The 17386-nt window shown below is 44.6% G+C and overlaps 1 protein-coding gene across 2 annotated transcripts in view; it reads right to left on the bottom strand.

Annotated features, from left to right (window-relative positions):
* Positions 1–17386, bottom strand: part of LOC129659633 (contactin-associated protein-like 2) — a 648365-nt gene that overhangs the window by 133169 nt on the left and 497810 nt on the right. The gene's annotated exons all lie outside the window — the stretch shown is intronic.

The raw sequence follows: 17386 nt of genomic DNA, 5'->3' as shown, positions 1-17386 counted from the left end.
AGCTGAGGGCCGAAGAATTGATGCTTTTGAACTGTGGTATTGGAGAAGACCCTTGAGTGTCCCTTGGACTGCAAGGAGATCCAACCAGTCCATTCTGAAGGAGATCAGCCCTGGGATTTCTTTGGAAGGAACGATGCTGAAGCTGAAACTCCAGTACTTTGGCCACCTCATGCAAAGAGTTGATTCATTGGAAAAGACTCTGATGCTGGGAGGGATCAGGGGCAGGAGGAGAAGGGGACGACAGAGGATGAGATGGCTGGATGGCATCCCTGACTCGATGGACATGAGTCTGGGTGAACTCCGGGAGTTGGTGATGGACAGGGAGGCCTGGCGTGCTGCGATTCATGGGGTCGCAAAGAGTCAGACAGGACTGAGTGACTGAACTGAACTGAACTGTCAATAGCTCAGTTGGTAAAGAATCCACCTGGTCATTATTAGTGAGGGAATGTGTGGTGAGAGAGTGGGTTCAGCAGGTGAAGATCCAGCACTGGCTTAAGGGTTAGCCGCAGGACATGACGGGGGGGCCCCTCTGAAGCCAGGTGCAGGGACGTGAGGAAGGTGCAGAAGTGGGGACAGCAGGGGCTGGGACAGGGGGGCATGGGCAGCTCTACATCCCAAGGTGGGTGTTTCCTCCCACCCTCGACTCTGCACGAGAAACTCGGCTCGGGGCCTGTGCGTGTGTGTGTGCGTGTGTGACGACAGCAAAAGAGTCACTCGGTAATCTCGGCGGGACATATGTGAGTGGACAGGACCCCTGAGGATGGCAAATACTATGCAGGGTGGACGACAGCACGAGCTGTGTTGGGACAGGCAGCTAACAGACAGCTAACCCAGCAGACATCGTCTGTTGTCATCATTGCACTGACGTCGACATCATTGCACCGACATCATCATCATTGCACTGATGTCGACATGGTTGCACTGGTGTCATTGTTCCACTGACGTCGTCATCATTGCACTGACGTCATCTTTGTCGCACTGACATCGTCTTTGTCGCACCGACGTCGACATCATTGCACTGACATCGTCTTCGTCACACTGACGTCGTCTTCATCACGCTGACGTCGACATCATTGCACTGACGTCGACATCGTCGCACCGACGTCGTCATCGTCATGCTGACGTCATCATCAACGCGCTGACGGCATCATAGTTGCACTGACGTCGTAATCGTCGCACTCACGTAGTCTTCGTCGCACTGATGTCGTCATTGTCGCACTGATGTGATGCAGCTGTAAGTGAGCATCAGGATTCCTTCAGGATGGAGACACGGGTGATGACAGAGGTTGACGAAGGAGAACTGGCTGGGGGTACTGAGAATGAAACACCTGTAAGTGTCGAAGAACAGAATAGACAGAGCAGAAGAACACTTCAGTGGGTTGGGATCCTGGGTCAGTCAGTCCTCCTCAAGGTCGACGATAAAGGACAAGGAGAGTGAAAGAACGGAAGAGAAGTTATGGAGGGTGGACGCAGAAGTGTCACTATTTACATGACAATAAGCTCAGAGGAAGAGAAAAGAACGATGCAAGACGGAACTATGTGAAGAAATAAGGGGCCAGAATTTTCTGGAATAAACAATATTGGACTTCAGAAAGAAGGAGCCCGTGAAGTGATGAACGGAGTAGATAAGAAAAACATCTCTTCCACCTACACCTCCAGCTGTAGTTCGCACTTAACCCGAGGCCCGCCACTCCAGTTGTACATAAAATAGAGAAAGCTTGACAGCGCAGATGGGAAAAGGCGAACAGGATCATTTTTCACTAACCTCTAAAAGAAATTCAGCATTTGCTTCAATTAGAAATGTAGGAAAAATCATAGTAGCGTTAGCCACTTTTGTATCACTATTTTTAACCAAAAAATCGTAGATGTTCTATGTTCTAGATTTTTGGAAATATCATAATCATAAAGACCATGATGAATTTGAAATTATGAGTTATGAGCAGTTATAAGACCTGATTCGACGTCCTATTATTTAAGGTACTGGTAATGAGCAAATATATTATTATTGTAAAATGAACGTGCTGCTTTAAATGCTTTGATAAGTGTATTTGTTTCTTTTATAATTCTGTGACTTTCATTCATAGAAAACATTTCCTTGGGAAGAGAGATATAGATAGTACCAAATTGCTCCCCAAAGGTTAAGAACTGATGCGTTATAATGAAGTTAAGACATAGTAAAGGAAAAGAATGTAACTTACATCTAATTTCTCAGTATCAACACTGCCTATAAAAGACAATGGACTACTATTCTCACAGTGTTGATTTAAATAGACATTCACAAGTATATGAGACTCTGAAGGACTCATATATGACATTTTAGAAAAAAACTGCTCTTGAGAAAAAAGAAAAATAAATCCAAGAGTAGATAAGTGTGGGAAATAAGTGTAAGTGAAAAGAAAACCGCAAATATTAATGTTTTTTCATAAGCAGTTAAAATAAGGATATTCATAAGATTCTGCAATTAAAACCATAGACGATGTCAACATAGCAAGTAGTGGGGTGGCAAAGGAGGTCAGAGGGTTCTTGGTCTCATTCAGAATAGAGACATCAATTTGGTTTTGTAGATGATAGAGACAAAACATAAGTTGAGTCTTAAGAAGTTAGGCATAGCTGCCAGAGGAATGAAAGTAGAACATACAGCTTTAAAATCTGGATTTAAAACTTTTAAAACTGAATAATATTCAGTTTAACCAGTGAAGGGTTTACCTGATAGTTCAGTTGGTAAAGAATCCAACTTTAAAGAATGCAATGCAGGAGACCTGGGTTCGGTCCCTGGGTTGGGGAGATCCCCTGGAGAAGGGAAAGGCTACCCACTCCAGTATTCTGGCCTGGAGAATTTCATGGACTGTATATCCGTGGGGTTGCAAAGAGTCCGACAGGACTGATCGACTTTCACTTCACTAACCAGTGAAAGGTAATAGATTGTGGGGTGGGTGAGCAAACAAAGAAAACATTGTAAATTGAAAATGCAGGGTAAGGTGGTAGAAAGTGTACCCTGATATAACAGTAGTTTCAATAAATGAATAAAAAGAGATTCTCAAATTAGATTTAGAAAAGATTCAGCATTATACTATCTAAGACACACATTTAAGTAAAAGGATTCCAACACCCACATAAAAACACCAGGCAAATATTAACAACAAGAAGAACTGCACAGTAGTTATAAGAATAGAAATAAAATTGTGTGATGGAAGACATCAGAAGGAATAAAGATGGAAATTACATACCTGTAAAAGGAACAATAAATCAAAAGTATTACGAACATAATAGTCTCAAAGAATACAGAGCTACTAATACCAATGGTAGTTTGACGTTTACACTCAGAATGTGATCAGACAAGCAGTACTTAGAGAAATTAAATATGTACACACCCTATGTCTCAGTAATTCTTCTGGGCATACACAGATGTATGTGTATTCACGTGAGAAAACCTCATATACAGGTAACAGGGATACGCACAAATAGATTTGCTGAATAGTTATTTGTAGAAGCAAAGAGTTCAGGAAACAAATATTCATCACTATGGGGTGGAATAAAGAAAGAGTGGATATACACATCGTGGGGCTTCCCTGGTGGCTCAGACAGTAAAGAATCTGCCTGCAATGCGGCAGACCTGGGTTTGATCCCTGGATTGGGAAGATCCCCTGGAGGAGGGTATGGCAACCCACTCCAATATTCTTGCCTGGATAATTCCACTGGCAGAGGACCCTGGCGGCTACAGTCCATAGGCTTGCAATGAGTTGGACACAAATGAAGCAACTTAGGAGAAGGCAATGGCACCCCACTCCAGTACTCTTGGCTGGAAAATCCCATGGATGGAGGAGCCTGGTAGGCTGCAGTCCATGGGGTCACTAAGAGTTGGACACAACTGAGCGATTTCACTTTGACTTTTCACTTTCATGCATTGGAGAAGGAAATGGCAACCCACTCCACTATTCTTGCCTGGAGAATCCCAGGGATGGGGGAGCCTGGTGGGCTGCCGTCTATGGGGTCGCACAGAGTCAGACACGACTGAAGTGACTTAGCAGCAGCAGCAGCAGAAGCAACTTAGCATGCATGCATGTCTTTACATTAAAATATCTTTTCCAAATTGGACCATTCCAACTGCTATGAGAAAATTGGAATGAAAAACCTCAGAATCCTTGAAGCTTTTGTTCTTGTGGAACACGAGGTGTTTTACATGGAAGTGAACAGTAGGTTTGGCTGCTTTTTTGTTGTTCACTCAGTCGTGTCTGACTCTTTGCAACGCCATGGACTGCAGCACTCCAGGCTTCCTTGTCCTTCACCATCTCCTAGAACTTGCTCAAACTCATGTCCATTGAGTCGGTGATGCCATCCAACCATCTCGGTCTCTGTCATCCCCTTCTATCTTTCTCAGCATCAGGGTCTTTTCTAATGAGTCAGCTCTTCGCATCAGGTGGCCGAAGTATTGGAGCTTCAGCTTCAGCATCTTTTGGCTGCTTTCTTAGGTTCACAATCTCTCTTTAAAGGGGTAAAAGGTTTTAAAGCTCAGTAGTAGAGCATTTGACTGTAAAATATCCCTCTAAAAGTTTCTAAACATGGAATCTCTGTTGTAGAAAATTAGCTGAGTGCCTATGGAAATAGGTAGGGAGTGTATTAAAAGCAGACATCATTTTGCCGACAAAGGTCTGGATAGTCAAAGCTATGGTTTTTCCAGATGTGAGAGTTGAACCATAAAGAAAGCTGAGCACTGAAGAATTGATGCTTTCAAATTGTGGTGCTGAAGAAGACTCTAGAGAGTCCATTGGACAGCAAGGAGATCAAACCAGTCAATCCGAAAGGAAATCAACCCTGAATATTTATTGGAAGGTCTGATGCTGAAGCTGAAACTCCAATACTTTGGCCACCTGATATGAAAAGTCGACTTATTGGAAAAGCCCCTGATGCTGGGAAAGATTGAGGGCAGGAAGGGAAGAGGATGACAGAGGATGAGATGGTTGGATGGCGTCACTGACTCAATTGTCACGAGTTTGAGCAAACTCCGTGAGATAGTGAAGGACAGAAAAGCCTGGCATGCTGCAGTTCACGGGGTCACAGAGTTGGACACGACTGAGCGACTGAAAACCAAGACCGCCTTTCGGAGACTCACAGGAGGTTGAAAGCACACTGTCAGTTTGATTATGTTGCAAGTATATGTAAGAAAGGTAACAGTTTTGTCTTCATAATTCACTTAATATGTTAAAACTCTAATTGTAAAATAGACAGCTGGGACTGCAAAAGTTAATTAGTTTTGACCATTAAAAGACAAAGAGCAGGAAAGCATATGGTGACTGTTAGTGGAGAAGGACCCTCCCTGGCCTGTGAGGTTGGCAGGGAGGGGGTTGTTTTACTAAGAAGAGAGCAGACACCTCACCTGTGGCTTCACGGCAGAGCCTGGTGAAGGCAGTCATGTTAAGAAAAAAATAAATGTGCTGACAAGGCTTGCGCAGAACAGCTGTGATGGAGTGACAGTCCATGGAGAGGCTTCTGTATTTTGCTTGCATATTTGCTTTTAGATAGCTTACTGATTTCATCTAGTGATTTTTTTAAACTAGATTATATACAGCACATCTTTTTCTTTTATTATTTTATCTGCGTCAGTGGTTTCTAGTTACGATATCTCTCCTCACCTGTTTGGAAGAGAAACACGAGATCAATTTTAAGAGTCAGGGGAGAAACTGTGAGGGTCCCAGCTAGCAATCTGAGACCTCAATTTGAAAGAGGGAGACTGAAAACTATATTTAGGGCCTAGAATGATCTGAGATGCTATCTTTCATCAAATGAATTTTTCTGTGACTCTTTTTTAGGCTTCAGTCATGGTTGATTTCAGTCTGTGGTACCCAAAGAAAAAGGTATTTCCAATGATGGCAATGTGACTGTTAACTCAGTGAAAGTGGAAGTTGCTCAGTCATGTCCAACTCGTTGCGACCCCATGGACTGTAAGTCCCTGGAATTCTCCAGGCCAGAATACTGGAGTGGGTAGCCTTTCCTTTCTTCAGGGGATCTTCCCAACCCAGGGATTGAACCCAGGTCTCCCGCATTGCAGGTGGATTCTTTACCAACTGAGCTATGAGGGAAGCCCATTAACTCAGAGTAGTAACAAAAATATAAATTGCTTATTCATTCATGTTATTGCTGCAGCAAATCCACTGGGCAACTACCCCAGTGTTCTTCTAAGTCTCTCTTGTTATGTAGTTCCACTTCTAGGGGAAGGACACAAAAATAAACAAAAATATCACAAGTTCTAAAGAGAAAGTAAAATGGCAAATGACTGGCTATGTCAGACTGGGTGGTCAGATAAGGCCTCTCTGAGGAGGTACAGTGCTGAGACTGAATGATTGAATGGCTCCTTCTTGGAGCCAGTCTTTAAGATATGGAAGCATCCTAAGTGTCCAACAACAGTTGAATGGATGAAGAAGATATGCTACATACACACAGTGGAATATTACTAAGCCATAAAAAGAATGAAATTCTGCATTTTGCAGTAAGGTGGATGTACCTAGAGAGTATTAGGCTTAGTGAAATAAGTGAGACAGAGAAAGACAAACACTGCATATTGTCACAGTGGAATCTAAAAAATAGAACAAATAAATCTATACAGCAATACAGAAACAGACTCAGATATAGAGAGCAAACCAGTAGTTACCAATGGGGAGAGAGGAGGGCAAGACAGAGGCAGGAGAGTGAAAGACACAAACTACCATTAATACATGTATAAAATAAGTAAGCAATAAGGATATATTGTACAGCACAGGGAAATATAACCATTATTTTGTAATAACTTTAAATGGAATATAATTTATAAAACACATTGAGCCATTATGTTATACACTTGAAACTAATATTATAAATCAACTGTGTGTGTGTGTTTGTGTGTGTGTGTGTGTGTGTGTGTGTGTGCTCAGTTGTGTCTGACAGTTTGCAACCCCATGAACAATAGCCTGTCAAGTTCCTCTGTACATGGAATTTTCCAGGCAAGAATAATGGAGGGGGTTGCCACACCCTCCTTCCTCCAGGGGATCTTCCTGACCCAGGGACCAAACCTGCATCTCTTGCCATCTCCTGCATTGGCAAGCAGATTCTTTACCAGGTGGGCTACCAGGAAAGTCCCTACTTCAATAAAAAAAAGGAGCCAGCTTTGATGTCTGGGGAGGAGCTTCAGGTAATGGGAGTGTAAATGCTCTAAAGTGGGAATAGGCTTGGCGCGTTCGAGGAACATACCAAGACTGGAGACCAGTTGGGAGACTGGTTACAATAGTCCAAGCAAGAAACAAGCATGGCTTCGACAAGAGTAGGCCCGGTGGCTGGAGAGAGCAGTGGATGCATTTGAGGCACAGTCTAGATGGATGCAGTCATAATACTCATTATTGATGGGCAGTGAAGAGGGAAAAAGGACACCAAGGCTAAAGCCAAATTCTGGGCTCAAGCAGAAATGGGTGGAGGGTGATGTCCTTTACTGAGATGGGAAGGCTGGTGGAAGAGCAGGTTTGGGGCAGGCACCAGGAATTCTCCCTGCCATGTCTACTCTGAGATGACACCAGACAGACATCCCCTGTTGCTGACAAGACAGACCTGTACTTCGATACAGAGTTTTCGGGAAGAGTGAGGCCTGGAGCTTTTGATTCCAGAGTCGCTAAGTCATATTTAGCTCTTTGCAAACCCATGGACTGCAGCCCACACAGGGTCCTCTGACCCTCACCATCTCCCAGAGTTTGCCCAAGTTCATGTCCATTGAGTCAGTGATGCCATCCAACCATCTCATCCTCTGTCGTCCCCTTCTCCTCCTGCCTTCAATCTTTCCCAGCATCAGGGTCTTTTCCATTGAGACAACTCTTCGCATCAGGTGGCCAAAGTACTGGAGCTTCAGCTTCAGCATCAGTCCTTCCAAAGGAATATTCAGGGTTGATTTCCCTTAGGATTGACTGGTTTGATATGCTTGGAGTCCAGGGGACTCTCAAGAGTCTTCTCCAGCACCACAGTTTGAAAGCATCAGTTCTTCAGCGCTCAGCCTTCTGTATGATCCAACTCTCACATCCATACATGCCTACTGGAAGAACCATAGCTTTGACTATACGGACCTTTGTTGGCAAAGTGATGTCTCTGTTTTTTAATACGCTCATTTCAGAGTTACTGGTGCATAAGTAGTATTGGAGCCACTGGACTGGATGAGGTCACCCAGGCAAATGGATGGTTGAGGAAGAAGCGTCTGTGTCTGATGTACCAACATATAGTGCAAGAGAAAGAACTCATAGGATAGACTTGAGTCCTGGCCAGTGAGGTCGAGGGAAAGCGGGCGCCATGTGCCATGGACTCCAAGAAAAGAATGCATTTCAGGAAGGAGGGCACGTGAGCTGCTCCTGAGAGCCTGGAGGAAGCCGAAAGGTCGTGTTCTGGACACAGCTCCAGAGGGCTCCATGTTGACTCTGACCACCTTTGTAAAGGTTTTACTAAAAGAGCTAAATAGAAATGCAGCTTATTTCTATATCAGAGAGACTCTCAAGTAAGTCGTCTTGTTTGTCCCCTGCCGCCAGTGCCTCGGCATAAAATTCTCTTGTTCTTCCAAGCCCTTTGTGCGCTTGTCAGATGGTGAGTCCCTGCCTGCCTTGATTTTTGCTTCTGAGACTTGAATGTGATCCACAGACCACCTGCCGGGGCTGACCCGAGCCCAGTGACTGGAGTCCTGCCTGAACGCCGGGTCTTCTACTACAGGCTCTGTGACTGAGAGTTGCATTTCATAGTGGGGTACAGCTATCATCTGGGAGTGCAAGATTTTGGGGGCTGGTTCTCCCAGGCACTGTGGTCAGCCTTGGCTGCAGCTGGAGCTGAAGGCAGTGCTCCAAAGCCATCACACTTTTCGACATATGTGGGGGCCAGAGTCGCTCCCCAGATGAGGGACCTGCAGTGGAGATGATCAAGATGGCCTTAACGTTCTCCTCAGCTTGGCTCAACTTCAGACATGTTTCTTCTGACCATAGACTCTGTACTCTCCTATTCTTAGAGCGTTTATTCTTTCGCTGCTCCTTTCCTTTGAGATGTGTGTGTGTGCATGCTAAGCTCTTACAGTCGTGTCTGATTCTTTGCAACCCCAGGCACTGCAGCACGCCAGGCGTCCCTGTCCTACACGATCTCCAGGAGCTTGCTCAAACTCATGTCCATTGAGTTGGCGAGGCCAACTAACCATCTCATCCTGTCGCCCCCTCTCCTCCTGCCTTCATTCTTTCCTAGCATCAGGATCTTTTCCAATGAGTCATCTGTTAGCATCAGGTGGCCAAAGTATTGTAGCTTCAGCTTCAGCATCAGTCCTTCCAATGAATATTCAGGGTTCATTTCCTTTAAGGTTGACTGGTTTGATCTCCTTGCTGTCCCAGCGACTCTTAAGAGTCTTCTCCAGAACAATTTGAAAGCACCAATTCTTCAGTGCTCAGCCTTCTTTATGGTTCAACTCTCATATCCACACATGACTACTGGGAAAACTGGGATCAAATTCCATTTCTTATCTCTTACCAGCTGCCTGATCTTGGGCTGTTAACTAACCTCTAGCATTACTTTCTTCACTGTGAAAAGAAAACAGTACCTACTTTTAAGGTTCTCACGTGGATTCAGTTCAGTTCAGTTCAGTCACTCAGTTGTGTCTGACTCTTTGCGACCCCATGAACCAGAGCATGCCAGGCCTCCCTGTCCTTCACCAACTCCTGGAGTCCACCCAAACTCATGTCCATTGAGTCAGTGATGCCATCCAATCTCATCCTCTGTCATCCCCTTCTCCTGCCTTCAATCTTTCCCAGCATCAGGGTATTTTCCAATGAGTCAGCTCTCCGCATCAGGTGGCCAAAGTATTGGAGTTTCAGCTTCAACATCAGTCTTTCCAATAAACACCCAGGACTGATCTCCTTTAGGATGGACTGGTTGGATCTCCTTGCACTCCAAAGGACTCTCAAGAGTCTTCTCCAACACCACAGTTCAAAAGCATCAATTCTTCAGCACTCAGCCTTCTTCACAGTCCAACTCTCACATCCATACATGACTACTGGATAAACCATAGCCTGACTAGATGGACCTTTGTTGACAAAGTAATGTCTCTGCTTTTTAATATGATGTCTAGGTTGGTCATAACTTTCTTTCCAAGGAGTAAGTGTCTTTTAATTTCATGGCTGAAATCACCATCTGCAGTGATTTTGATTGCAGTGATCTGCCCCCCAAAATAAAGTCAGCCACTGTTTCCACTGTTTCCCCATCTACTTGCCATGAAATGATGGGACCAGATGCCATGATCTTAGTTTTCTGAATGTTGAGCTTTAAGCCAACATTTTCACTCTCCTCTTTCACTTTCATCAAGAGGCTCTTTAGTTCTTCTTCACTTTTTGCCATAAGGGTGGTGTCATCTGCATATTTGAGTTATTGATATTTCTCCCAGTAATCTTGATTCCAGCCTGTGCTTCTTCCAGCCCAGCATTTCTCCTGATGTACTCTGCATATAAGTTAAAAAAGCAGGGTGACAATATACAGCCTTGACGTACTCCTTTTCCTATTTGGAACCAGTCTGTTGTTCCATGTCCAGTTTGAACTGTTGCTTCCAGACCTGCATACAGGTTTCTCAAGAGGCAGGTCAGGTGGTTTGTATTTCCATCTCTTTCAGGATTTTCCACAGTTTATTGTGATCCGCACAGTCAAAGGCTTTTGGCATAGTCAATAAGGCAGAAATAGATGTTTTTCTGGAACTCTTGCTTTTTTGATGATCCAGAGGATGTTGGCAATTTGATCTCTGGTTCCTCTGCCTTTTCTAAAACCAGCTTGAACATCAGGAAGTTCACGGTTCACATATTGTTGAAGTCTGGCTTAGAGAATTTTAAGCATTACTTTACTAGTGTGTGAGGTAAGTGCAATTATGTGGTAGTTTGAGCATTCTTTGGCATTGCCTTTCTTTGGGATTGGAATGAAAACTGACCTTTTCCAGTCCTGTGGCCACTGCTGAGTTTTCCAAATTTGCTGGCATATTGAGTGCAGCACTTTCACAGCATCATCTTTCAGGATTTGAAATAGCTCAACTGGAATTCCATCACCTCTACTAGCTTTGTTCATAGTGATGCTTCCTAAGGCCCACTTGACTTCACATTCCAGGATGTCTGGCTCTAGGTGAGTGATCACACCGTCGTGATTATCTGGGTCATGAAGATCTTTTTTGTATAGTTCTTCTGTGTATTCTTGCCACCTCTTCTTAATATCTTCTGCTTCTGTTAGGTCCATACCAATTCTGTCCTTTATTGAGCCCATCATTGCATGAAATGTTCCCTTGGTATCTCTAATTTTCTTGAAGAGATCTCTACTCTTTCCCATTCTATTGTTTTCCTCTATTTCTTTGCATTGATTGCTGAGGAAGGCTTTCTTATTTCTCCTTGCTATTCTTTGGAACTCTGTATTCAAATGGGTATATCTTTCCTTTTCTGCTTTGCTTTTCATTTCTCTTCTTTTCACAGCTATTTGTAAGGCCTCCTCAGAAAGCCATTTGGCCTCTTCAGAAAGCCATTTGGTCTTGATCCCTGTCTCCTATATAATGTCATGAACCTCCATCCATAGTTCATCAGGCACTCTATCAGATCTAGTCCCTTAAATCTATTTCTCACTTCCACTGTATAATCATAAGGGATTTGATTTAGGTTATACATGAATGATCTTGTGGTTTTCCCCACTTCCTTCAATTTAAATCTGAATTTGGCAATAAGGAGTTCATGAACTGAGCCACAGTCAGCTCTCAGTCTTGTTTTTGCTGACTGTATAGAGCTTCTCCATCTTTGGCTGCAAAGAATATATTCAATCTGATTTCGGTGTTGTCCATCTGGTGATGTCCACATGTAGAGTTTTCTCTTGTGTTGTTGGAAGAGGGTGTTTGCTATGACCAGTACATTCTCCTGGAAAAACTCTATTAGCCTTTGCCCTGCTTCATTCTGTACTCCAAGGCCAAAGTTGCCTGTTACTCCAGGTGTTTCTTGACTTCCTACTTTTGCATTCCAGTCTCGTTTTTTGGGTGTTAGTTCTAAAAGGTCTTGAAGGTCTTCATAGAACCATTCAACTTAATTGATGTAAATAAAGCATGTGAGCCCTTGGCTTAAATATCATCTGGGATGTCTTTGCCAGTTTGTAAGTTGCTGCTACAGACTCAAATTTGCGGGAAAGGGGAACAACTGATGTATTTCCTGTGTTTTGATTCCTTCAATCTGGATTGGAAATTTTTTATCGTAAATTTTTCAGATACTAGAAAGAGCCATTTTATTCATATACAGATTTGAGTGCACTTCATGAAGGGAATTCCATTTTTCTCCCTTGCGTACAAATGGTGATTTTCTTTACTGCCTCAATGACCTTGCCAATTTCAGATGGCCATGGGATCATCTACTTATGAGTCTGAAATGCTGAGGATGTGAGGAGCAGCTGACCAAACCAGTCCCACTGTTGGGTTCAGGGATGTGGGCAGTTGTCCAGGGCTGCTCACAGAGCGTAGCCCAGAGAATGGTCCTCGCATGCTGGTCCCCTTCGCTTATGAGTCTATCTAACAAACCTTGACTCTGCCATAAACTCAGGAGCTGTCACTCATGAGAAAATTTTCCTGATGGACACACTGTCTGGCAGAGGAAGAGGTGACTGCAGCCCTCCTGCTCTCATGGGCCAGGACATCCTCCCCAAAATGGTGCTTCTCCCATCACATACCAGCCAAGCCCCAGTGCAGCACAGAGGATCCTGAAGGATGGAGGACTACTTCCCAGCTTCTTTCGGGGTGACATGTTGCACAAAAGGCTTGGCCTCCTTTATCTTCCAGAGAGATATCAGAAGAGGTCAGAGTCAAATGAGCTGGGCCCGAACATCTGTCATAGTTCAGAGGACCTAACGACCATGGACAGAGGAGCCTGGCAGGCTACAGTCCATGGGGTCGCAAGAGTCAGACACAACTTAGCAACTAAACCACCACCACCAGCCATCTTGCCCAAGGAGCCCTTAGGAGCTTGACATCCTGCTGGAGCCTCCAGCTCTCCTGAATGCTGGCCTCCTCCTTAAACCACTGCTGAGCACAGTCCCACGCTCTGGCTGGGGTAGATTTTGTTGCACACAAACCCCTGCACCAGCACCCCCCCCCCCCGCCCCCTGGCCCCAAAGAGCCCGCTCGCCTGTCCCCAAAGGCTCACGCTGACCCTGCCCCAGGCTGGCCGCCGGGCTCCAGGCTGAGGGTCTGCCAGACCCCTGTTCCCTCCCAGCCTGGCCGCTACAGCTTCGGCGGTCAGGACTCCGGACTCACTGGCATGTCTTTCCGCTAACCTGGGCTCAGTGTAGCCTGGTGTTGTTTGCACTTAGATAATGACCTCAAGTGTGTCTGCTCTTCTCCACCTACTGGGCAAAATCTGGCCCGTGGCTGCACGGAGGCTGCAGGTCTGAGCCTCTCGTGGTTCATGGGCCTCTGCAGGTCATGCTGGAATGCATCCCAGGCTACTTGCTCATCATGGACCAAAGACACAAGAAAGCTTCCGGTGCTTTTCAGACAAATCCCAGCAACCACTCTTCTCTTCCCTGTGTCACTTTTCTTTTTAAAATGGAATCATTATCTCTTCACTAAACCACCATCATAGCTGGATTCCCATAACTTCCAAACGACTTGTGTTAACCGGCTTTTCGTGGCAGCTTCTAGTTACCTCTTACCAGCGGGGTGATGAGAACTGTGTCCTCGTTTTCTTAGTGACTGTGGAAGAGGAGATGGGAGCCCGGCTCTGGATAACAAAGGCAGCGGGCAGAGGGTGGGCGTCCTGGAGTCCACTTTGGGTCCAAAGCCAAGAATGACCCTGGGTTTGTTTTAGCTCTAAGCTGAACTTTATGCCTGTCCACCTCTAGAAGCCCTCGGTCAGCTCTGGTCATGTCTCCGCTGCAGACAGTGTTGCTGGGTGGTGTTTGCAGGTGGACACTCACTCACCATCTTGGCGAGAAAATTCCTGCACCTGGCTAGCTGCTCTGTGGCCACTGTGGCAGGTGAGTGGAGTGGCTGAAGACTGATTTTGGATATCAAGGGGCATCTAGCCCATGAACTTTCCTTCAGGGCTGGTGGGCTGAAGAGATCCCAGGTGAGTATTTGGGGAAGGAAGAAATAAGCCAGTTGGAAGTGAGTTCTGTAGGAGGCAGTAAACATGACCCAGCAGAAGGAGAAAGCTAAGGGAATAAAAGGTCAAGGGAAAGGTGGTGAGACAGCTCCCAGTTCATGAGTGCTGGCTCTGAGCCGGGTACTCTACAGTGCGCTTAGCATGGATGGGCTCATCTCCACCTGACACACAGGAACTGTATTCCCATCTGACGGAAGTACTGGCTAACTTGTCAGTGGTCTCTAGATGCTAAGTGGCAGAGGTGGGGTGGTTACAAGTGATCACTTGGCAACTCAGACCTTTTCAAGCCACTTCTTAACACATAATCTTAAATGGTTAAAGTTAGAAGAAAGTTTGGAGAGCAACAAATCCAACACCTTGATTAGATGGAAAAGGAGATTTTTATTAGATGAAAAAGAGGAAAAGTGATAACTCTTGTTATTACAGCTGAACTGAGAACCGCTTCCGGTTATCTGAATCCCTATTGAATAGTCTTCAGGTAACTGGCTCCAGGATTTCATAGCTGTTGAATTTGTTATTTTCTGAAAACAAGCCCCCTCCCATGTCCCCTGGGGTAGACTTCTATTGCAGAAGATGTTTTTCGAAGAGCGTTTCTCATACCGGTTCAAATAGCTTGTGTCTTGGCCATGAGACTCACGTCCACATCTCAGATAACAGGAAATTAGAAACTGGGGCAGGGGGCCTTTCTCTTTCTCATCAAGTGAAAGGCAGTTGCTAACTCATCACATCAGTCCACTTCTGTGAACCTTTTCTCTCTCCAAGGTCAACAGTGGTTTCATAATTGCTAAACTTGAAGAATATTTTCTTGGCCCTATTTCACGCATGGCACTTGGTATGATTTGTCAGTAATAAGCAAATTGTTTCATGAAACTCTCTCCTCCTGTGACAGCCCCTCTCCTGGCTTTTCCTTGCTTGTTCTTTTCATCCCTCTTCATTCTTCCTGAGATGCCTTTTTTCTGTCTGTCCCTTACATTTGAGTATTCTGTTGAATTCTGACCTCAGCCTTCTCCTCTGCTCTTTTTATAAGCTGTTTCTGGTCATCTTATTGAAATGAATCAAAATTCTTTCCAAGACCATAATAAATATTCTCCCTACCTTCTTCATTTTACAATTTTACTTAGTCTCCAAAAATATTGGAGACAACTATAGTCTGTAGACAGAAAGAGATAAAAGTAAAATTGAACCTCTGCATCCAAAGTTATCTCAGAAAAATGAGGACCTGGGTCAATTAGGGTCACCTGTTATAATGAAAACTAAGTGGATCTACCCTGCATGCCTGGGATGAGCAGGGTTTATTTACGAAGAGACTTATATCTAGGTGATCTGGTCAAGATGTATTGATAAGGGGAGATTTGCTCACAGTATTCAGCAGGAATTTGTGGACCTGGTATTTAATATTATTAATGCATATATGTGGGCTCTAGAAAAAACAGGAGAACCTATTTGCAAAGAAGAAACAGAGACACAAACATAGAGAACAGATATATAGACACTACGCAGGGGAAGGGAGTGGGATCAATTGGGAGACTGGGACTGACAAATAGAGTGGGCTGCCACTTCCTACTCCAAGAGATCTTCCCGGTCCAGGGATTGAACCCTCATCTCTTATGTCTCCTGCTTGGCAGGTGGATTCTTTACCACCGGGCCTGCTTCTGGGAAGTGGGAAGCCTGTATATATACACTATTTTGGATAAAATAGATATCTAATGATAACCAATTAGATAGCACAGGGGTAAAAGAAAACGGAGGGCCAATGTGTTTGTAGGACAAAATGCATTCCAGCTCTAATAAAAAATGCATTTGAATATATAGTAGATGTAGACAAATACTGTTTGATTCTGCTTATATGAGGTGCCTAGAACAGTCAAATTCATAGAGTCAGAAAGCACACTGGTAGATTCCAGGGGCTAGGAGTCGGTGGGGAGAGGGGATGGGGAGTTACTTTAACAGGCAGAGTTTTGGGTTTGGAAGGTGAAGAGTTCAGAAGATGGATGATGGTGAGAATTGTACAGCACTGTGAATGCACTTAGTGCCACCGAACTGTGCAGTTAAATATGGTTAAAATAGTACGTTTTATATTATGTGACTTTTACCACAATAAAAAAATTTAAGTGGCCTGTTCTCAAGTCAGTCTTACTTCCAGAGCTGACTGACCAAGTTCACACTTTTCACAACATTTCACCAAGGAGCGGACACCTACATCACCTGTCTTTCTGTGGCTTCCTAACATTCTTCAAGCATCCCACCAAAATCATGAATGACACCGTGGGGACTCTGACCTCCACTGGGTAAGAGCCCAGGGGGCAGGTCACCTCTGCGTTACTGGGTCTGAGACCACCATATCCGACTGACTTGACCAACGAACACCCACACACCCAGAGGGGAGGTCTAAGGTGGCACGGCAGCTGCAGAGTCCTTCAAACTTGCATTCTTTGCAATCAACAGAGGAAAATTAGCAAATTGCCTGATATATTAGTATTCTGGAAAATAAAATTTAAAATCTCACTAACCATGGACACAGGTATTGCTTAGAAGTAACATTAGGTTCAGTTAGAAAATGTCAGAAGCAGAACCCAGACTGTGGGGCTGGAGCCACTTCCTGCAAAGGGTGCTTTACTTTTTGCTCTGGTTGAGTTTCTTCTCAGTGTTGATCTCTTTCCTCTGTGTGAAGATGCTACATAAGGAGAAGGCTCCATCTCCCTCTGCCTAGAACTTTGAAGCTGGGCAGACAATGGAGTGGATTTCTACTTCTCATTTCAAGCAAACTTGAACTTAGGGAGCCCATTACATCATTCTTCCCTCTTTGTCCATCCTTCTTTTTACCGTTATGAGTGCTCTAAATCATTAAGGAATTCTTGTTGTTGTTGTTCATTCGCTAAGTCATGTCCAGCTCTTTGTGATTCCATGGAATGCAGCAAACCAGTCTCCCTGTCCCTCACTATCTCCTGGACTTTGCCCAAGTTCATGTCTATTGAGTCGGTGATGCCATCCAACCATCTCATCCTCTGCTGCCCTCTTCTCCTTTGCCTTCAATCTTTCCCAGCATCAGGGTCTTTTCCAATGAGTTGTCTGTTAGCATCAGGTGGCCAAAGTATTGCAGCTTCAGCTTCAGTGTCAGTCCTTCCAATGAATATTCAGGGTTCATTTCCTTTAGGATTGATTGGTTTGATCTCCTTGCTGTCCAAGGGACTCTCAAGAGTCTTATCCAGCACCACAATTTGAAAGCATCAACTCTTTGGCGCCCAGTCTTC

The sequence above is a fragment of the Bubalus kerabau genome, chromosome 8 (genome assembly GCF_029407905.1).
Source record: "Bubalus kerabau isolate K-KA32 ecotype Philippines breed swamp buffalo chromosome 8, PCC_UOA_SB_1v2, whole genome shotgun sequence".
Classification (NCBI taxonomy): domain Eukaryota; kingdom Metazoa; phylum Chordata; class Mammalia; order Artiodactyla; family Bovidae; genus Bubalus; species Bubalus kerabau.
This window is presented reverse-complemented; position numbering and strand designations above follow the sequence as displayed.